Source organism: Anabrus simplex, chromosome 2, assembly GCF_040414725.1.
Source record: "Anabrus simplex isolate iqAnaSimp1 chromosome 2, ASM4041472v1, whole genome shotgun sequence".
NCBI lineage: Eukaryota > Metazoa > Arthropoda > Insecta > Orthoptera > Tettigoniidae > Anabrus > Anabrus simplex.
In genome coordinates, this window is record NC_090266.1 from 684,770,278 (window position 1) to 684,794,427 (window position 24,150).

General features: G+C 35.2%; 1 protein-coding gene across 1 annotated transcript in view; it reads right to left on the reverse strand.

The window, feature by feature from the left end:
• Positions 1-1,606: 1,606 nt before the first annotated feature.
• LOC136864371 (uncharacterized) overlaps positions 1,607-24,150 on the reverse strand; it is a 366,118-nt gene continuing 343,574 nt past the window's right edge. Inside the window, exon 8 of the transcript XR_011017770.1 lies at positions 1,607-1,716. The gene's annotated coding sequence lies outside the window, so the exon portion shown is untranslated. The remainder of the gene's footprint in view (positions 1,717-24,150) is intronic.

The following is a 24,150-nucleotide window of genomic DNA, read 5'->3' on the forward strand; positions in this document are numbered from 1 at the left end:
AAAAATATCTTGAAAAACCCGCATGATACATATCATTAAAGAGCCTACATGATATGTCTGAAAATGAAACTCCATTCAATTTTTTTAAAATCTCAATGATAACTGAAATATGGGCCGCGCAATTTACGGAAAATATTATAATACGATAATTTTAACGAACTTTTTTCTGTGACTGCTATAGGAGAATAGTTGGAAACTGGATTTAGGAACAATAGGGGATGCAACGGGGGCTGGAGTGCACCTTGCCTAATTTGAATAAGGAAATGTCAGTTGACGAAGTGAAATAATTATTAGAGAAAGTGCGGAAGGGGAAATCAGGAGCAGTTTCACATATCAACAATTAGGTTTGGAAGGAAGTAGGTAAGAATAACTATCTTCGAAAGCATAGTCAAAATATTCAACAAGATTTTCGATGGAGCGAGATTCCCAAAAACAGTTCCCTTTGAAAATGATCAACATTAGGCATCTGAAGTCAACCAGGAGAAGAGGTCCATCTACGAACCCTGTCTACCGTACCTCTCTGATCGCTATCATGTTCCAATGAACAGCTGATGTGTTACTGTTTGGCAGTAGGGGTGCTGTGTCGCTCTTGACCTGGAAACATATGAAGCGCCTCGGATTTTCTTCAACTTGTCTAAATTACAATGAAAATACACAGACTGTTTCCAGTTATTTGACGGGGTTAGGGATGGAATGAATGAAGTCCCATCTAGCGGCGAGGATAGGAATTGTGCCGGCTGCCGAATCCTGTCGTACTCCTCTGGGGCAATGACTAATGACTAACAGATGATGTGAAATTATATTGGAGAGTGTTTCTGGAAAGAATGGTGACAGGGAAAACCGGAGTACTCGGAGAAAAATCTGTTCCGCTTCCGCTTTTTCCAGCACAAATCTCACACAGAGTGACCGGGATTTGAACCACGGCAACCGGAGAGACCAGCGCGCTGTCGGCTGAGCTACAGAGGCTAAAGATTTACTAAATATTATCCATCACAATTTGTACTTTACGCGATAGGGAGTCAATCCTAATATTAAAATCTACGTACTGAGACTCAACAATGCAAGCAATTGTGTTCTTGTTTCACTTACCTTGTTCTTGTTTACTCGCCGTCACTTACCATTTGTAAGCTGATATCTCTCTTTGAGAATAAATAAAAGGTGAAATCCCAATATTTATAGAAGAATAACGTTCTTGGATTCACTAAGCAAGATATATGCTGGGATATTGGCAAAATGACTGATGTACTGGACAGAGGGGCGCTCGAACCTGTCGAACCTCTAATAAGGATTCACAAAGGGAACGAGGACAAGTGATAATATAATGGTAGTAAAAACAATAACGGAAAGGTACATGACGAATTAAAGAGACAAGATATACATTACAACAATATGTTCAGAGAAAGCATTTGATTCGAGTACGATAGTAGACGGATTGTCGTCTATACGTTGAGGCAGATCGGAGTATCAGGCAAAATTATAACAGCAGCTGAAAACACACATTCAGAATTTAAATGAATGTCAAAGTGAAAGATGGTATAGTAGTGGGAGAGATATTTTCAAAATTGTGTTTCAAACAGGGTTTAAACAGTTACCTACATCATTTTCATTGTTTATTAACGATATTATCCAATCAAAAGGCTTTGAGAAAGGAGTTTATTCTTGTAGATATTCCAGGCCCGATCTTCGCTGACGACATCCTTCTAACCGCATTAACACCTGCCAAGGTGCAAACTACAGTAGTATTAATGATACAGAAAATTATTGCAAAGAGTGGAGTATAAAAGATAATCCAAATAAAACCAGAATAATGGTCTGTAAAAAAGGTGACAAGGTTTTAAATAGCGAACAGTGGTGGATGGGTAAGACAAATCTAGAAGTTGTTAAAATAATTAAATACCTAGGGACGATTATAAACAGCAATGGCAGATGGATAGAACGGATAAAAGGGCGAAAGTGAAAGACGTAAAATCCTTGACTAGTATAAAAATACTGGAGAGAAAGATGATAAAAATCGAATATAAAGTGCAGAAGAACATATTCAATTCAGTAGTTAAAACAAAGTGATTCTATTGATCAGAAATTTGGGGAGTATAGACCTATCACCGTTTTGTAACATTAGATGTAGTCGTAAGAAAATTTGCCAAAATGATTATTGGATCCCCAAGCAGTACTGCAAATAGTGTAGTGAGAATGGTGCGCGAAGAGATGAGTATACCGACAAATATTGTGAAATGGATTGCTAATTATCACTACAGACTAAAAACATGGGCAGGATGTGAAATTCTAAGCATAGCATATCAGCAAAAAATGAAACATCTAAATGAGACATACTGGGTGGCTGTGGGGAATAAATTTATGAAGGATGACGGGAGATTGTGTAAGAAGGTAGTCCAAAGAGTGAAAGACAAAGAAAGACAAATAATGACAGAACGTAGAAGCAAAAGAACACTAGTAGAATTTTATAAAATAAGTGGAAATACGGCAATAAGGACCCAAATGTTACCAAAGAAGGAAATGGGAGGAATCAATTGGTGGTTGACGGGAGTATACAAGAACAAAGCGTTAAGAGGGAAAAATAACGAAAATCAATGCATTTTATACAATACACATATGGAAGCGTCCCATCTGCTAAATGACTGTAAACGAGAAAAATCAGAGAGAAATATACAGTATAGACGAAAGGCATAGTTGAAAATGAACCTGACTTTATACACTTGCCAAGATATTAAATAGAGAAAGGATGAATGGATCATAGAACTGTATGTTTCTGAATAGCTAACTAGTTTTGTTTCGGACGACATTTTTAATTAATGTTTATAGCATATTATAGAGTAACAACTGTATCTATGTTCTTCCTCTTCTGGTTTTTAACATAAAAATAAATGTACAAGAATGAAAAAAATGTTTCCTAGCGACGTAGACTACAGTGTAAATGAAATCTTTACTTACAAAAATTGAATATGTAATTCCATTTTTGATGTGGTTATTTTGTGTACAATATGTTTTACGGTCAATTGCAAAGTAGATGCGATATGCCGGCTCTGGAGCATCGGAAAAATGGCAGGATTTTAAAAAGCACATTTTCGTAAAATAGTCCAAAAACAAAAAACATTAAAACCACCCCCAAATCACCCAAACCACCCGAAAAATAACGACAATTCAAAAATGAAGAAAATTGAAAAAAAGGATGGACTTTGCAGAATTTAAAACGTTCATCTCAGGCGAAGTGTGGACAAATCGAGTTTTATATTGATAAATTTACTATCCAATACTGGAGAGATTTTTGTCCGTAATAAATGGAGACAAAGATTTGTACACCTTACAGAATAAGAAAACCTATAAAAGAATTTACTCCAAATGGTAGATCTACAAGAACAAGTTTTAAAATATGTAGAAATACTAAGAACATTGCTTTTAAATCCTTGAATTTGAGACATACTTTAACAGAAGAAGAACATAAGTTACTGAGCGAATTCCCAAATATACCAAACGAGAAACCTGAAAAAGTTTCTTACTTATGGTGGCGAATATTAGTCGATGATCAATATAGTGAAATGAAATGTCGTATTGCTTTTAGTGCCGGGATATCCCAGGACGGCTTCGGCTCGCCAAGTGCAGGTCTTTTGGATTTGACTCCTGTAGGCGACCTGCGCATCGTGATGAGGATGAAATGATGATGAAGACAACACATACACCCAGCCCCCGGGGCATTAGAATTAACCAATTAAGGTTAAAATCCCCGACCCAGCCAGGAATCGAACGCGGGACTCTCTGAACCGAAGGCCAGTACGCTGACCGTTCAGCCAACGAATCGGACATCAATATAATTATACCAAAACAGAATTCGAATCGCCATTACCAGATCCTCTACCAAAGTTGTTTACAAGGAGATTTCCATTTCATAAATCTGTTAAAGAATATTGTTGATATGGTAACAGGTAGGGACCCTCTTAGAGGCAGCCCTGCCCAGGGAGTGGCGCCCCTGTCCCAGAGCACAGTGACCCAGTGTGTAACATCTAGTAAAGGGTCCCAGCTCAGGATAACGAATGAAGACCTCAACGACAGCAAACACGGAGAATTTGATTCGGTACAGTGGAGTTGGCGGAGGAGGCAAGCCATTCCTCTGGGGGTAGTACAGATGGAACCCACTACCTTTTGGAATGAGGAGGGATTTTCAAAGGCTAAGGAAGTAAACGCCCAAAAGAAAATCCTCAATTACGTTATGCCTAGCAAGCCAGTAAAATAACTTATTTGTAGTTGCTTTCAAAACACATAAGAGCCTCGGAATGCATTTATCAACTAAATTAAGACGCCAGCATGAGCAGACTCATGTCAGGGATGATGGTTTATAGCCTGATGATAGACAGTCTCTTGCAAAAATGCCAAAAATCCCGGAGGAGACTAACCATCAACTTACTCAGTCTCACAGGAAAAAGTGAACAACTAGTGGACCTCATGGAATGGAGGAAATTAATGATAATGGGGACGAGTGAAACCGAATGGAGAAGAAACGGAATGAAGAAATTAAGAAAACAGTATACAGTGTATTGGCATGGAAATGACAAAGAGATGAGGAACAGTGTTGGTTTCATCATGAGTAAAGATCTAGAAGGAGTCGCTAACATTCAGTTAGTGAGAGAATACTAAAGGTGACTGTGCACTTAGGGGAAGAGAAACTACTTTGGTACAGGTGTATGCTCCTCAAACTGGATGTTGTCACGAGGATAAGAACCAGTTTCTGGATGATTTCGAAAAGTTATTAGTAAAGAGAGAGTAATCGTTGTAGGAGATCTGAATGCACAGATTGGGACAGATGGAACAGAATATGAGAACGTAATGGGACCTCATGGATATTGCCGAAGAAATATAGAAGGTGACTTCTGCGTGAGGAATGGGTTGGTGGTCAAAAATAATTGATTCAAGAAGAGACAGGGCCATAAGATAACACGATACAGTTGGGATGGACTGCAAAAGACTGTGATTGATTATGTCATTTCAGATGAAGAAAGGAGCAGAATGGTAACAGATGCCAGAGTAATACCAGCTACGGTCTTGACAGTGACCACCGTCTATTATCAGCGGGCCTGAGAAACTTCTGTGTGCCAAAAGTACAGAACAGGAAAATGCCAAATATCAAAGTATGGAAACTCCAGAAAAGAAAAAAGAGAAATGAGTATCAGAACCAGATTAAAACCCTGTTACCAAGAGATGAAAGGAAAAAATGGAGGGGCAGAATGGACCAGACTAAGGGACACATTGGTTAAGGAAGCAACTGAAGTTTGTGGAAAGACAAGTATGAAAACAAGGGAGGAGGAAACACCTTGGTGGAATGAAAGAGTGAGAGCAGCAATCAGGGAAAGAAATCTCTTGCGGAAAGAAAGGAATCGGGAGAAAAATAAACCGGATCTTACTAGAGACGAGGCATAGATCAGAAACCTCGAACAATTATACCGAAACAAGAAACTAGACGTTAAAAGAACAGTTAACAGAAGAAAAAACCAGGGCATGGAATATATTCACTCAGAAACTGGAGGAAGACAGCAGAGGCAATAAGAAACTACTGTATAGTGTTATGAGAGGTAAAAGGAAGCCAATGAGTACAATAAAGGCACTTGAAGATGAAAATGGAAATTTGGTTAGGACAGAATGTGACATGAGAGAAGTCCTCAAGAACCATTTCGACCGCCTACTGAATAGACCAGTACAAAAACAAAATACAAAACCGGAAATCCAAGCATACAATGAGGAACCTCCCATCACCTGGACAGAAACTGAGGCAGCCTTAAGATCTATGCCTAAAGGAAAATCTTCAGGTGCAGATGAATTGAAGGCGGACATGATAAAGGCAGCAGGCATCCAGGGTATACAATGGCTGCACAGAGTACTAAATGCCGTATGGACCGACAACAAAATACCTGAAGATTGGAGCAAGGGCGTTATAATTTCCCCTGTTTAAGAGAGGCAGCCCCGGGCGAGTTGGCCGTGCGGTTAGGAGCGCGCGACTGTGAACTTGCATCCGGGAGATAGTGGATTCGAACCCCACTGTAAGCAGCTCTGGAGATGGTTTTCCGTGGTTTCCCATTTCCACACCAGGCAAATACTGCGGCTGTACCTTAATTAAGGCCACGGCCTCTTCCTTCCCATTCCTAGGCCTTTCTTATTCCATCGTCGCCATAAGACCTATCTGTGTCGGTGCGACGTAAAGCAAATAGCAAAGAAAAAGAGAGAGGCAGCAGACGGAAACCCAAACTTCTAGAGAAGATCATAGAAAGGAGATTGAGAACCATCATTGAACCAAAGTTAGAGGAGGAGCAATATGGATTCAGAAGTAACAGATGAACAATGGATCTAATTTTTAGCACCCGCATACAGATGAAAAAGTATTGGGAGAAACTCAAGAACCTGGTCATTGTATTCCTGGATATAGAAAAGGCCTATGATAGTGTTATAAGAGATAAGATCTGGGAATGCCTGAGGAAAAGAAATGTGCCTGAAGGACTGATACCAAGCTCGATAGCCGCAGTCGCTTAAGTGCGGCCAGTATCCAGCATTCGGGAGATAGTGGGTTCGAACCCCACTGTCGGCAGCTCTGAAGATGGTTTTCCGTGGTTTCCCATTTTCACACCAGGCAAATGCTGGGGCTGTACCTTAATTAAGGCCACGGCCGCTTCCTTCCCACTCCTAGCCGTTTCCTGTCCCATCGTCGCCGTAAGACCTATCTGTGTCGGTGCGACGTAAAACAACTAGCAAAAAAAAAATTAAAAAATGAAGGACTGGTAAGGAAAATTCAGATGTTGTACAAAGACTGTAATAGCTGTGTACAAATTGGGGAAGGTCGATCATCATAGTTTGAGACCAAAAGTGGAGTTCAACAAGGAAGTGCACTGTCCCCACTAGTGTTCATCACTGTTATGGACAATATAATGTAGAACGTCAAGGAAAAGTTAGGTGAACTGAATGCAGTGGGCTATGCTGATGATACCATGATTTGGGGTGAAACAGAAGAGGAAGTAGAGACCAGAACCAACTTATGGAAATCCCAGTTCCAGGAATATAACCTCAACATCAGCGAGACCAAGACCGTGGTGATGGCAGTCAACAGAGAAGGTCGTCCAGCAAGTGTAAAACTAGGATACCGCCAGCTAGAGTGTGTGAATAGTTTTCCTTACCTTGGAAGTGTAATCCCCAGTGATAATTTGTTGAGAAAGGAACTTACAGAGTGCAAAAGGGATCAGAATTCTACCAACAACTAAGAACACTTTTATGGGATGATATACTTCCAAAACCGGCCAAACTGATGATGTTTAACAGCTATTTCATACAAATATTGACCTATGGTATTGAAGAGTGCACCCTCACAAAAAGAGATTCATCAAGACTGCAAACATCAGAGATGAAATTTCTTAGATCCACCATCCAAAAGACCAAGATGGACAAGTTAAGAAATGAGGAGCTGAGGAAAGAAGCCGGAATAAAGACATCCCTATTAGACAGAATCGAGACATCCAGACTACGGTGGTACGGGCATGTGATGAGAATGGAGCCTACAAGAACAGCTGAAAGAAATTTGGAAAAACAGGTGGAGGGGAAAAAGACCTCCAGGAAGACCTAAAACCCGATGGATGGATATCATCAAGGTTGATCTATCTGCCAGAGGATGGAGAGTGGATGATATTCTCCATAACAAGTTGTATATGGACAGGAAGAAGTGGAGGACGCTCGGTAACCATACCCGGGAAACTGGAACTGTACAATGATGATGATGATGATGGTGTTGATTTGAATAGCGAATTAAAACCCGAAAAAAATAAGACTGAAAAGGTTTGATCTGGAAATATTATTTGGAACAAGCTTATCTGGTTTCAAATATATAGTTGCAGATGAAAGACCTTGTTTTAAAAGTGACGAAGATTATTTTAAATCGCTAAAAGGTTGGAGGATGTAAAATCCGGCTCTGTACCAAATACCACTTTTTTAACTTTTTCATATTTTTTTCGAATTTTCCCTAGAATTTTATATCTTTTCTCCAAAAATCCTCCATTCTTAGGGAAAATATCAAAAGTTGATAATTCTATCACCATCTTCATCATCATCTGTTTACCCTCCAGGTTCGGCTTTTCCCTCGGACTCAGCGAGGGATCCCACCTCTACCGCCTCAAGGGCAGTGTCCTGGAGCTTCAGACTCTTGGTCGGGGGATACAACTGGGGAGAATGACCAGTACCTCGCCCAGGCGGCCTCACCTGCTATGCTGAACAGGGGCCTTGTGGAGGGATGGGAATATTGGAAGGGATAGACAAGGAAGAGGGAAGGAAGCGGCCGTGGCCTTAAGTTAGGTACCATCCCGGAATTCGCCTGGAGGAGAAGTGGGAAACCACGGAAAACCACTTCGAGGATGGCTGAGGTGGGAATCGAACCCACCTCTACTCAGTTGACCTCCCGAGGCTGAGTGGACCCCGTTCCAGCCCTCGTACCACTTTTCAAATTTTCGTGGCAGAGCCGGGAATCGAACCCGGACCTCCGGGGGTGGCAGCTAATCACGCTAACCACTACACCACAGAGGCGGACGATAATTCTATAAATTTAAAAATTAAATAAAAATCGCAAGACCCCCACAAAAATCACCCTATTAGTAAAATATATAAAAATGAATATTTCTATAAAATTAAAAATCCGCAAAAATAAAATAAGAATCTAAGAAATAATAATAATCATTGTTTTGTTTTTATTTTTATTTATTTACCAAACGGATTTAAGTTCAATTAAAACTGTTACGGAGTATTGTGGATGTGCAGAGGTAAAAGAAGGTGCTGGGGTGAACAGGTCTCAAAATACGAAATTAAAGTTAATTCAACAAGGTTATATTTTCTTTTCAAGATCAATAAATAACAATTATAACAGGTACTCAGTAGCCTAGCAACAATTCAAGAGTGTACAATTACAGTGTTACAGGATTTGGGCTCCGAGAGCCAGACACACAATTCTTGAGCTATAAGCCCAACCTTACGATATACAAGATTCAACAAAGGGGCAGAAGACCCCAACATGCCCAGGAGCTCTTGCTCCCAGTTACACAGAAAAGCCTCCTCGAGGCACGCAGAAACAAATTTTAAGAAAGAGCGACCAGCTCTTAAGTTCAAGCCTATCAAAGGCCACACCAAACTCCACTTTCAAGTTGACCTCCAAACACAAATAACACAGGGGTAAAAATACCCAACCTACTGAGGCCTATTCAGTGAAGAAACAGGACCATTACGTGGCCTCCAAAATACCAACTTTAGAGGAGGCGAAACTGCACTCCTAATATACTTTACTAAAACCTACTTGGCACTAGGCCGCTAATGCAAGGGCTAATCCCATACTAAAGAGGTGACTTATATAAGAAAACGATTTACATTACATTAGAAGGGAAGAAACGGTTGTGAAAATAAGTTCACCTCAAAGCAATATGAGTGGGAGCTCGAGAGGGTTAAGCACTCTCTATCCCAATTTGTAGTTTAAAAGATAGAATAGATACCAAGTGTCTTTACATTTTAAAGGAAAGTTACATGGAAAAGGCTTCGGACCTGCCCCGAGAGTTAAACTGCTGAGCTAGCAAGAAAAGAAGTTATTAAAAGGCCATTACCTGGTGGTTGAACTGCTGCCCGAGGAAAGAGGCGCTTCCCGCCCCCTGCTACATACTTTACACAATGATAGATGTCACTGAAGTGGCGCGGAGACCCGAAAATCAGCAGTTTATATACCCTCGTGGAATGTTCGAGGCGTTTCAGGAATGAGAACACCCGCCCACAAGCCTTTTATTGGATAATGGCAAAAACTACTACACTAAACGAAGAAGAAACCCCTTATTGGTGGAAAATTAATTACAGAAATTCCTTATTGGTCAAATTCAAAACTGGCGGAAAGAAAGGGTTAATATTGCCAACTTAAACAATGACTGAAAGAAATTTAACAAAGAACAAACTTATGAACCCAAAATTTCTCCCCAAACAAAGTTCTTTCACTTCGCACTAGGGTGCATAATTGTAGTCCTTCAGTAGTGCCATCTGGAAGAGAATGTCCACGCTTCTTACTACAGGCAAAACAAAAATACATCGAAAATGACACAGTTCAGAAAACTTCAAAATTTACAAGTAGGGACATCTTCTGAGAAACTTGAGAATTAACACTGTAGTTAAAGTTCAGGCTTCCTCCAGTAGAGGAGTTTCAACTGGCGCAATGTTTGAATTAGCGGAGCGGAGGTGTACCGCCCGGTACAAAAACCATTGAATTAGCTTGTATATCTCCTGCGTTTTCCTTTAAATCAAAAAGGAAGAGCTATTTAGAAGCCGGAAATGGCTCGCAGATAATAGATAGCAGCTTCAACCCCAGGATCATAATGGCGGCCGGCAACCCGAGAGCTACTGGCATCTGACGAAAATAATAATAAACAGAAATACGCCGTCTGTTACTTAAAGTAGGACTATAAAAAGTAAACCATCTACTGGATTATATAGGAACTACTGGTATTCCACCGTTATCTCAATATATCCTATTTAGCTCTGATTGCAGTATGTTACTGATAGCCGAATGCTTATAATATTCCACTTAATACTCCGCAAATTCGCGGTTCAAACCTACCTTCTTCCAGAAATTTTCGAACTATATTCGACATTAACTAAGTATATATACTCTTAAATTAAACGCCAACATTTTCTTGCCGTGGTAGCTCAAGTGGCTAGGTGTTGGTATGTTTAGAAGTTGTTCTCTTTGAAATGCCAGGGCCCACACTTCCCTGGTTCAAATCTCTATATATTCCTTCAACAAAAAATTGAGTGAAAACGAGTCGGAGTTTGAGGAAAGAGAGGGGTTGAGGTTAATATTTCATTGCGTCCTGTAGAAGGCCCTTCAGGAACTCTGAAAATTGGTGGCAAAAGGAGGCTCTGGTTAAGACGCAGCAGGTCGTTATGCTACCTAGGTTCCAAAATGGGTAAAAAAAGTAAACAAATGCAATGTAAATTTTAATCTTATACCAGTTCTACAGTATCATTTGAAGTAATTCCACATACTTATATGAGTTGACTATGTTTGTAAGTACAGGAGATATTATAAGTAGAAATTTGTAAACAACATAAATTTATTAAGGATGAGCTGTATGTTTAATAGAAAAAAGTTAGCGTAAATTGTATAATATTGTATTCTAGGAAAATTTTCTTCTCTTGTTAATCTAAAATTTTGTGCTTGACAATAATGTATTTTAGTGTACCATTTGCCACCGAGGTAGACACCTCATTTGCAAATAAAGAGATTTTGATTTTATTTTATTTGATTTGATTTAGATCGTTAGCAGATATGTCTAAATTACCGAAGCTGCTCGGAACCTACAGATTCCTTGGCGAAGTAACTTCGGAGAAATGGCCACTTCGGGGAAAGGAAAGAATAAAGTGTGAATGTATGATAACCCCTGGCGTAGATGTCAAATCTCGTAAGTTCTGAATGCGAAGTAGTTTGAAACACAACAAAAATAAAATACGGCATATCAAATTGCATTGAATTGTAGTAATTAGTAATATCTATTTCGAAATTCTTTTTTTCCACTAATGCCAGAAATTTCTTGAGTTTGTAGGTGATAGAATGATATAGGTGATTTTGGTTCTTTTAGGATTGCTTCCTTTATTCTGGCTCGTAAGCTGGTTCGTATTTAACAAGTGGTATTCTTATTTCCGTCGAATTTACAGTAACTTTTCTTTCTTTAGGCTTACTTCCAGCGACATCAGCTAATTCTACCTTTTTAGTGAACCATCTATATAAAGCATCTTGTACATTTTGGCTCTAAGTAAAAGTAACAGTTAACTTAAGTCGCCTTCCCACATTACTTCTTTTTATCATCTTTAAAAAATCCACCTAAGAGTATTAAGGGATATAAGACCTAACTTGATTCTTCTGCAGTTTATTATTAATAATTGCCTTCGTACGTTATCATTTTGAGTGGAAGTTAGGCGATAAAGAAATGTTGAAGAAATATTTGGATGTACAATTCGACAAATAGTATATCCTCGATTTGTATAGTTACTGTTTGCCATAACTGAGTGGGAAAATTATCAGTGTCACATTCGATCTTCCTTTAAATTCACAATAATTAGATCCATCTGCATGAATTGCATCTAAAGTAAGATACAAATAGGCATTGTTATAAATCCAACCATCTCCAACTTGAATAACAATTTCTACGTCCTTGTTAGGCAAATTCAAATTGTTTTTAGTTTTTCATTGATAGGAAATGACTGCCACTGACAACCTTCTACTTTATCCGTTTATTACCAGAAAAATTATTTAAAATATTTTCAAATATTTTACAATACTTTTATTTCATCTCTAAAATTACTGTTACTTTCGAACGATTAAAATATATTAATTCATCGTGTTCATTGGTTATAGTTTTTAAGTTTTGAATTATATCGGAAACTGAAAAAAATATTGGATATTTTGGTTCATAAATTATTGGTGTAGCATATATTAAATCAGGTTCAAAAGAAGCAACAATATTTGTTTCATATTTGCTTAGAATCTTTTATAAACGTACCATCAGTATAGTTAAAATGGATTTTAATCATTTCGAAAGGAATTATTTTTGGTAAGTTGAGAGCAAGTGTTTTGTTTTTTCTACAATTTGGTTATAAAAACCCAAAACTGAACCAGTACTTTTTTTTATCAAAATATATTTTATAATCACTAATTATTTCCAATCTGTTTAGAATTTTATTTTGTTCAATACATATCTTAGGTTCTTCACTTTGAATAGCTTTTTGTAAATTTTCTGTATTATATTGTCCTGGTGGAATAAGTATTTCAGATATCGTACCTGACACTTTTTCACTGTATAGTTTATTATTTTTGTTGTAATATTTAGAGTTCAGGCCTCCGTGGCTCAGACGGCAGCGCGTCGGCCTCTCACCGCTGGATACCGTGGTTCAAATCCCGGTCACTCCATGTGAGATTTGTGCTGGACAAAGCGGAGGCGGGACAGGTTTTTCTCCGGGTACTCCGGTTTCCCCTGTCATCTTTCATTCCAGCAACACTCTCCATTCACATTTCATAGCATCTATCAGTCATTAATGTAAATCACTTTGGGAGTGGCGACCCCATCGTAATAACGGCCTATATCTGATTCATTCATTACATCCCTGACCTGGTTAATGACTGGAAAGCAGGTTGTAGGTTTTCATTTTCATTTGGAGTTCAGAAAGTTGGATAAAATCGTATTAACCCAACTTTTTAAAATTCATCTCGCAATAGAACATTTAATCTTTTTTCTAAAACAGATAATGTGCCACTTAATTCAAATATTTTATTCATTTATTACATAATAAATAAATAAAACGAGTAAAAAAGTTGACTGGATCCAACAGTAATACTTCCTAAGATAAAAATAAAACATAGATGTGGAGAACTTTTACCAAATTCTATTCGTTGCGGAATCATTGGATCTAGTGGCTGCGGAAAAAACAACTTTAATGATTGATAATTACACCTTAAAACCTGGGTGGTTAAACTGGAGTAAAATAAATAAACTTTATATTTATTCTACCTGTAAAATTGAGGAATAATTAGAAAAATCAATTGTTAAAGTATTAGTGATGAAGAAAGTATAGTTCTTTTAGATGAATGTGAAGAAAATTCAGTTGTAATTTTTGATGATTTTATGTTAGAACAAGATATTGTTCGTGAATATTTTACTCGGGGAAGATATAAAGGCATTCATTGTTTTTATTTAGTTCAAACATATTCTAAAATACCAAAACAGTTGTTTAGAGATAACTTGAACTTTTTAAACATATTTAGACAAGATGATACCATATTAAATCATATTTATAAAGAATCTGTGGGTGGAGATATGAAGCTTGAAGATTTTAAAGCAATTTGTAGCATATATTGCAAAACTAATGATGGAAAATGTAGAAATAAATTTAGAACATTTCTGCAAATATAAAAACGTTAACACAAATATATTCGTTAACACAAACATAAACGTTAACATATTTTTTTCGTTAATAAATTATGTTTGCTCATTATGATACTGAGGCTGTTAAGAAAGCGAAACAATATAGGAAGAAATCTGTAGAAATGAAAGAAGAATTTTAAAATGGAACAAGCAGCCTATAACAGAATATGAGAAATTTATGAAGAGTAACTTGTTATAGATGCTGTCAGTGCTTTAGGACAGAAGTTGGATAATATTGGTGAAAATATTATTAAGGTTATAGAAGAAAAGTGTGACGTTAAAAACAATTAATTTCTTATAAAAATGAGTATAAAGACGATTTTGCTTCTAGTTCTGAAGATTCTGCTGTTATAGATGAATTTGATGTCAGTAATGAGAAAAAGAAAGCTTTAAAATCAGCAAGAAAAGTCAGAAAAAATTTAGAATCAGGACTTCCAAAAAGAATAAATGATTATTCTACTACACATATAGGACTAATATTTTCAAAATACTTACTTAGAATGAGTGATCCTAAATTTGGGTTAAGATATGATGTGGATTTCCATAATAATTTTATACGTGATTCAAAAATTGAATTTCATAATGATGATATTATAATTATAATTAAAGGTAATAATTTTGAAGCCACACAAGGCTTAATGTTATTTTTTACATCAAATGATATACCAAACGATGATGATTATAATGATGAAGATAAAAATGATTATGGAAATTAAAAAAAATGACAAACGCAACGCATAAAAATAATGATCCAAATAATCCAAAACCCAGTGTTGGAAAAGTATAATAAACTGATTAGTGATATATGGCATTCTGAAGAACCAAATAGAATACAAAGATCTGCATATCTATCCACTCCCCCTAAATCTGGGATTGGTTTTGTTAAAAAAATACTCAGAAGCAACAATTGAATGTTTGGATGAATAATGTTAAAGATTTAATAGATGAATTGTCATTCATGGTGAAGAAAATAATGGAAATAATAATTATCACAAGGAAAATGTTGGAATAACAATGATGATGATGAGTAAATTTAATGGATTTATTTCCTAAAGTAACTCCATACATAATTAGATTTTTAAATAGCACTCTTCACACATTTGGATTCAAAACGTATGGATTCAAAACGAGCACCGAGCGCGCAGGCATTGTGGGGGGACAGCATGCAAGCAAGCGCTGCTCCAGAGTGCCAGCCAAGGCCAAGTGACGTCACACCGAAAGTTCTCTCCTATTCTATGGCATTTCATCACGAACGCAAGGTTAAATCATAATTTGGAGAACGTCACCTTGTAGGCCTGGACAATAAATGCTACGGCGTACTAACCAAAATTTCATTAAAATCAATGGAAGGATGGCCGAGATATGAATTTTTTAAGACGCTCACATTTACAGTCTCGCCGTCCGACCTTCGGCGATAAAAGGAAGTCGCCAGCCTTGAGTGAGTCAGTGTGTGTGCGAGCGAGCACATCGTCATGAACCAGTCGCCTCGCAATGTGATACGGTTCGTTACTCTGTGCGGCTGAGGACAGGAGTTCGAAAGTACGTAATACTAGTGTTGAAAGCCTTCTCTGTGGACTCTAACTTCGCGTAAAGACAGTGCCTACTTTTCTTTCAAAGACTGTGTCAATCACTCCGTGGGAAAAACAGTGTCAACATTTTCTTTGCATAAAACTGTGTCAATCTTCATTTCTAAAAGGCTGTGTCAATCCATTTCACAGAACTGTGCTAATATTTACTTTCATAAAACTGTGCAGATATTTCCTTTCAAGGACAGTGCTGATTCGTGGAATACTGTACATTTATTTCTTTTCGAGGGACTATGTCAATTCCCATCATAAAGACTGTCTAAATTTACGTGTAATATTGTGCCTCAGTGATACCTTTACCTCTGAGAAGTTACGTGATTTTCGTTAAGACTGAGTCGTAACAGAACTTGGTTCCCTTTCACAAGACTGTCATAAAACTGTTTCTTTCTGTCTTCGTAGAGACTTTAATTTATTTCTACGAGTGTGTGTGCTAGAACATTGCATGTACTCATTGCGAGCAGTGCAGAGACTGTGTCCAAAGGACTTAATTTATTTTCCTTTGAGACTGAGTGAAGTGCTAGACTATCGCATCTCAGAAAGTTCCAGATTATTTTCATTGCTTATCATTTCAAGTTCGATTGTGGCTATTGCACGAACAATATTGATTATTCTCACAGAACTGTGACTTTGAACTCATCTCTTTTTTTCAAATGTGCGTCCACACCATTTACAGTGGAACCTATTCGACCAGCAAATAGTGTCTCGCCTTAATTCGCAATGCAGTGCGGTAGAGAAGTGTCGTATCAGATTCCATTGACATTCTGTGCGAAAGTTCTAAATTTCTCTGCTCCTTTCATAGGACTTTGTGGAATACAAAACTTAACAACTATTCCACGTTGCACTATCATCAGACGACCGCCCCAGGTTCGAGTCTCCGTCAACATCAACGGCTGACAACAGCCGTGGGTCAACTCCGACAACGTGGGACGACTTCGACGCCGTGGAACGACGCCGGTGCCGACGACGGGAGGCGACGCCGACGCCGCAGAACGACGCCTCCTCCACATCTTCAAGGGCATTCAAAATATTCGTCTGTAAATGGTGATATAATTTCTACGCATTTCTCTAGAATAAACTGCAAGTTCCACTTCAAACATGAACTTATGCTTTTGCTAGAGGCTTTACGTCGCACCGACACAGATAGGTCTTATGGCGACGATGGGATAGGAAAGGCCTAGGAGTTGGAAGGAAGCGGCCGTGGTACAGCCCCAGCATTTGCCTGGTGTGAAAATGGGAAACCACGGAAAACCATTTTCAGGGCTGCCGATAGTGGGATTCGAACCTACTATCTCCCGGATGCAAGCTCACAGCCGCGCCTTATGAACTTATTTCACTACACTTCTCTCATACTCTCTAAAGCATGAACCGTACACGCCTTGGCGTTATTCATGCTCTCCGCAAAACTGAAGTACGGGCGTTCCTGTTTCAATACAAAAGAATCAGAAATCAACAAAAATTAAAAAATAGGAAGTTTATTCTTAACATTAGCTATTCCAGTTGTACAAAAATATATGAATATCTAAAATAGAAAAAAGAAGGTTCTGGATTAACTAAACCTGAAGGAGGAATTTTACAACTATTACTGGCAGCATTATGTGCTATTGGCTCATTAGCTGGTGGTGCGGCAGCAATTACAAGTGCAGTTCATAAAAAGCAAAAGGAAGATGCTGAACTATCTGAACAAAAACACGTAATTTGTAAATAGAAAGGAAAGTTAGTGGAGATATAAGACAACCATGTAAAAAAATTGAAAAATTGAAAGATGTAATAAACCACTGAGTAATTTTGATTTAGTAAAAATAGTTAAAGAATTAAAAATAAAATATTGTAGAAATGTTTTTATGATTGATGAATTACCTCAAAATCCCCACAAAAATGAATGAGAAATTTTTACTGTAGATACTTTTGAACATGCTGGTGCTCATTGGATGTGTTACTTTAAAATAAATAATGAAAAATTCGTTTTTTACTCATTTGGAGGTAATATACATATACAGTTAGTTAATTATCTGGGTTCAAACTATTAGTTTTATAATACACAAAGAAGTAAACATTTTCATTAATATATATGTGGTCATTTGTGTATTTTTGTTCTGAAGTTGTTTTCAGAAAATTAAAACTTTAATGAAAATGTAAATGAAAGAAATGGATATATTCGGAAATAAAGTTAAATAAGTTGATAATATTATAACAAGAGATATAGATCATAAAATTAAGTCTTTGTTATCTAAAGAAAATTTTGATAAAGAATCCAAAAAATATTAGAATGAATAAATAATTCTAATAATAATGTTTATAGAAAGAAAGATGTAGATAATTAGAGATTTGTTATCCAAATTTAATAGAGAATTCATGGAAATTTCAAATTTAATAACGAAAATTTATAAAAAGATTGATGTTGACAATAAAATTAAAAAATTAATATCTACAGAAAATATTGATAAAGGAACGAAAAGAATATCAAAATTAATAGAAACTATAGATGTAATGTTTATAAAAGGAGAGATATAGACAATAACGTTGAACGTTTTAAATCTGAAAATAAATTTGATGAAGTATCCCAAAATATATTAAAAATAAAAAATAATATTGATATTAATCTTAATAAAAAGACAGATATAGATAATAAAAGTAAAGATTTTAAATTTGAAGATAAGTTTGATAAATAATCTAAAAATATTAGACTTAAAAATAATATTGATGATAATGTTTATATAAAGGCAGATGTAGGCAATAAAATTAAAGATTTGTTACCTAAAAAGAAATTTGATGATGAATCCGAAAAATATAAAAATTAATAAATAATGTTGATGATCATGTTGATTAAAGAAGTATGTAGATGATAAAATTAAAAATTTTATATATAAAGGCAAATTTGATGATGAAGTCAAAAGTAAAATATGGTATACTAATGGCTATTTTGGATTCAGAGGTAGCATATTAAGGAATATTGGTGATGGCATTGAAGATAGTGATGCGGTTAATTTGAAACAATTTAATAAAGCAATAGTAAAGTCACCAGTTCAAAACATATAAGTACTAAAAATGAGTTCAAAAATATTATACAAAATAATAAATAGAAATTTCGTTTAAAGAACATTTAACAGCTATCGAACCAAAAACTGATGAATTAAAAGAAAAGGTAGAGAAATCAGAAAGAAAAGTGTTTGATAAAATTGAAATAAGTAAGACCCTTTTAACAATGGCAGATACTGGAATGGTGGACACATTTTTGTATCAAGTATATATAACAAAAATAATTCTTTCATTATCTAATTGCAAATATCCGGTTCTTGTTATAAACTCAGGAGATAATATTAACGAATTTCCTTCTGTATATCTTAAAATAGATATATTAAAAGACACTATTACCCATACAGATTTGAGTAAATCATTTAAAATTGGTTCTTTACATAAACTCATTTTAAAATTAGTGATTGTCTAAAGATCTTACCTCCTTAAGTGAAAATTATTGTCTTTGGTGAAATAATGCTTGGTGCAAATGAACCTGATACTAATTGTTTAAATAATTATATTCCGTTTCATCTTAATAAATGCATGATCATATTTCGTTTAAAATGCAAAAAAATTTAATGAAACATTTCATCCTCATTAAATTGGAACTAAGGTCGAACTAGAATTGAAGGTTTATATTCAGAATGTGGAAGTAAAAAGTAAGTTTGTAAAAAAATTAGAAAATGAGGATGTTAGAGAAGAAAGAATAAATGAACTTCATATACACATGAGAGAAAAATCAAGACCAAAGGTTCAAACTTATGATATCGATGATCTTTGGCAAGCCGATTTAGTTGAAATGAACTCTGGAAATTTAAAAGGTATATCTGAAATTAATAAAGGATATAAATATTTATTAACAGTCATAGATGTTACTTCAAAATATTCTTGGGCTATTCCCGTTGAAGATAAACCCGATAAAATATTTTTAAAGCGTTCAGAACTATTTAAAAGATAAATTCCAAAATACTTGCAAACTGATAATGGTAAAGAAATTTTTAATAAGGAATTTTCTGAATTAATGAACAAAATTATTATGAATCATTACTCAACTTATTCAGAAGTAAAAGCACCTGTTGTTGAAAGATTCAACAGAACGTTAAAAGAAAAAATGTGGAAACAATTTTATTATAAATAATACATTTATTATAAATAATTATATAGGGGTTGATATTTTATCTAAATTAGTAGATAATTATAATAATACAAAGCATAGTATAATAAAAACGAAACCAAAGAAGTAAATTAAAATAATAAGAAACAAAGTTTAGAAAATATTTTAATAAAGATAGAACTTTGAAGAATAAGCACAAATATAATACTGGTGATAAAGTTCGAATAAGTAAAATGAAAAAGAATATTTGCAACAGGTTATACTGCAAATTAGTCTACAGAATTATTCGTAATAAAAGATATTTTACTAAGTAATCCAATTACATATAAACTAAAATATATAAAAAATGAAGGGAAAATTTTACAAATTGGAGTTACAAAAAACAAAATATTCTGATATATGTCTCGTTGAAAAGTTTTAAGAATGAAAGATAATAAAAATTAATGGTTAGGTTTTGATAATTCACCTAATAGTTGGGTAAATAAAGATAATAATATATTTTAATATTTCCTATATAATGAGCTAATCAATATTTTAAAAGAATTAGATAATTGTAACATAAGTTATAACTTATTAGAAACTTTGAATGTAATATATGATAAAATGATGAAACTGTACTTTATGAATTTGTTTTATATAAATAATTATGATCGAGAGAAATTTGATAATTTAAGAGATGTTATAGTAGATCTTCAAATCAAATCAAAATCAAAATCTCTTTATTTGCAATTGAGGTGTCTACCTCGGTGGCAAATGGTACACTAAAATACATTATTGTCAAGCACTAAATTTTAAATTAACAAGAGAAGAAGAAAATGTTCCTAGAATAAAATATTATACAATTTACGCCAACAATTTTTTCTCTTAAACACACAGCTCATCCTTAATAATTTTATAATGTTTACAAAATTCTACTTATAATATCTCCTGTACTTACAATCATAAATAATAAGTGAATAATAAGTGAAATGCGCACAAATATGCAAAGAGTTTAATAGTTAATTGTATTTACTGTATACGTAAATTGATCTTGTTTTCTTGCACTTAAGTATATGGTAGCGATCACACGCTTCCTCGAATAGAAAGCACACACACTCTTCGTTCACCTTATGGAATCGCTTAGTCGCACATAGCTTATGGTGGAAGCCATGGACTGCCATCCCTGTAACTACATGTCGCTGTTCGTAGTTCGCTTCTGTCCATTTTCGCTCCAGCATGGCGTCGGTGGCATAGAATTCGAGCTCGAATTGGGCTCGTTTCATTCTTCTCTCTTCAATTATATTTGCGCTTTATCTTGTGAATAGCAGAACTAGATTGATTCTTAGATCCTCGATATAGAATGGCCCTTTACAAAGTTCGTACACTAACCTGGACTTCGTGTTCGTAAGCACACCTAACACTCGCTTTAGAAATCTGGCTTTTAAATTCTCTAGAGCCTTAAGGTCAGCCACAGGTAAATTTTCCCAAATAATTTCGATATCATAGGTGGCAATTGGGCTTGTTGCAGCATGAAATAACTATATTGCTCTTTTTAAAGAAAGTTTTTGGAGGTCTTTAATTCTATATATCGCTTTTATGGTTGTTGTTGCCCTTTCCTTTATGTGCATTATGTAGGAGTTGTTTCTCGTTTGTAAGATTATACCAAGGTATTTGAAGGAATTCGTTATGTTTAGGTCTCTGTTCTGAAATTTAATTTTGTCCTTTGTTGCAGCTCTTCCTCCTTTTCTGAAGATCATCATTACTGTCTTAGATTCGTTTATCTGAAGATCATTTTCTTCTGCCCATGTTTCCAGCTTGTTCACTGCTTCCTGAAGGTCTTCCAAGTTGGATGACCCAATTACCATGTCATCAGCATATATGTTGTGATACTGTTTCACTGAATTTTACTATTTTCGATACGTCTGCTGTTGCAATGTTGAATAGTATTGGACTAATTGGGTCACCCTGCATTACCCCATTGGTCTGAAAAATATCTTGGTAAATAGAAATGCCATCACTTATGTTGACTATGTTGTATTCTAGGATGTTCTTCAGAAGGAATGTAATGCTATGTGTTTCTCCAATCATTTGTACTAGTTTCTCAATCACTACTTTTCTGTTTAGGGTGTCGAAGGCTTTTGTGTAGTCGATGAATACTGCGTAGTACCTTCCGTTTGGAAATCTTAAAGCCTATTCTATTTCACTTACTTGGTTCGTTACTGCCTGCAGTGTCGAGCGATGTTTTCTAAAGCCATACTGACGTTCAGGGAGGAGATATGATGGTTGGTAGTTTACTATTGGTTCAAAAGAACATATTAATAGATTTATTTCTTGGTGGAGATCAGTGTTAAATAAGACTTGAATTACTAAATAAAATAGATTAATGTTCTATTGTAATATTCATTATTTCTCTTATAAGAGTAGCTTCGTTTAAACTTGAATGAAATTAATTTCCTTGAGAAATAATTGGTAATATTTCTTTCACAAAATTACATAGAATTGTTGAGATTGGATTTCAGATTCTTAAAATTATTGCCATTTCTGGATAATCTTCTTGTAATTTATTCAATCTAGAATTTTCAGAAATATTTTGAGTTCTTATAACATAATATGGATATTTCCGCATGTGATTTTTCTTGATTAAAATAAATTCATTATACTTACCTTGATTATTGGTTGGAGGTAACATGATGTTCAAATTTCATTTTTATTTTCAATAATTTCATTTTTTCTTCATTTATATTTCTGGCGGTATTGAGCATAATTCTGTTCTATTTTTCATACTTTCAACTTTATTTCCTAAACAATTAATTTCATTTTGTAGTTTATATTCGCCATATTTTCTTATTGATAGTAAAACTTGTTTAGTAACCCAATCTGTAAATTTTTCAGCAATTGGCATTTTAGGTCTAATTATAATTTTATAAAGTGCTGATTCATTAATAAAAATAGCGTATCAATGCAAATTATAAGGTGTCGGTCGCTCACCGACGCCTAATTCTCTATATATTTTTGTTTCATTTGTCTATATTATCATAAATTTCATCTCTTGGTCTTTTATATTCTAAAATAATCAAACACGTTTGTTTACTATTGAAAACGAGTTGGTTGTTTTTGATATCGATAACAGCTTCCAATTATTAGGAACGAACTTTTTAAAATCCTGCAATTTTTACATCGTCTTAAACTGATTCAAAATGCACTCTTTACTCATTATATGTTAGACCCGGTACTGAGCTGGGTTCCATAATTTCATTGAAAATTAGGGATGGTGAATTACCACCTCTCAATAGTTTTAAAATTAATTTATTTCTATATAAATGGAAAGAATAATATTTGTTTCCGTTTTTATAACAATAGTGAGTAGTAATCCACCATCGCAATCACAAAATCAAACTCTTTGTATCATAACTCATTTAACTTATTTATATGAACAAAAAAATTTCAGTATAAATTTACCTACTTATCAATAGGCTTTAAAATTATTCCAAGAATACTATAATCTTGAAATAACTGGAAAATTACATAAAGCAACATTAGAAATAATAAATAGACCGAGATGTGGTGCTATAGGTGAAATAAATTTTAGAGCAAGCAGATATGAATGGAATAATAAAAGTATCAAATGGCATATGCTTTAGCTAATCAACAAGTACTAGGATTAGCCGAAGCCGCTATCGAAGCGTGGCTGATCTACAGTTTTAAAATGATATACGGAATCCAGATATCGTTATTTCTAACAAGCGAGGATATCCACATCGAAATAAAAAAATTGGTGGACAATGTTTTGATAAATTTGATGGCTCACGCACATTACACAAATAGCATTAATTCACCTACTGAAATTCATACTGATCAAGACAAAAAATGGTACTTAAATATTGATAAAAGTACACCTCAAGATCAAACAAATATTTGTAATGTTTTATTACATGAAATAGGATATGCTCTAGGAATATCACATTCAACAAATCCAGATGCATTTATATAACAAGAATATTTGTTTCATTTTCTAATTTCAAATATCCGGTAAAAAGAAAGAAATGGCGTATGGCTTTTAGTGCCGGGATATCCCAGGACGGGTTCGGCTCGCCAGGTGCAGGTCTTTCTATTTGACACCCGTAGGTGACCTGCGCGTCGTGATGAGGATGAAATGATGATGAAGACAACACATACACCCAGCCCTCGTGTCAGTGGAATTAACCAATTAAGGTTAAAATCCCCGACCTGGCCGGGAATCGAACCCGGGACCCTCTGAACCGAAGGCCAGTACGCTGACCGTTCAGTCAACGAGTCGGACAAATATCCGGTTTTTATTATATACTCAGGAGATAATATTAAGGAATTTTTGTTCTGTATATCTTAAAACAGATACATTAAAAAACACTATTACACATATAGATTTGAGTAAATCATTTAAAATTGGTCCTTTACATAAACTGATTTGTATTCCTTTTTCGATATTAAAAATAATTTA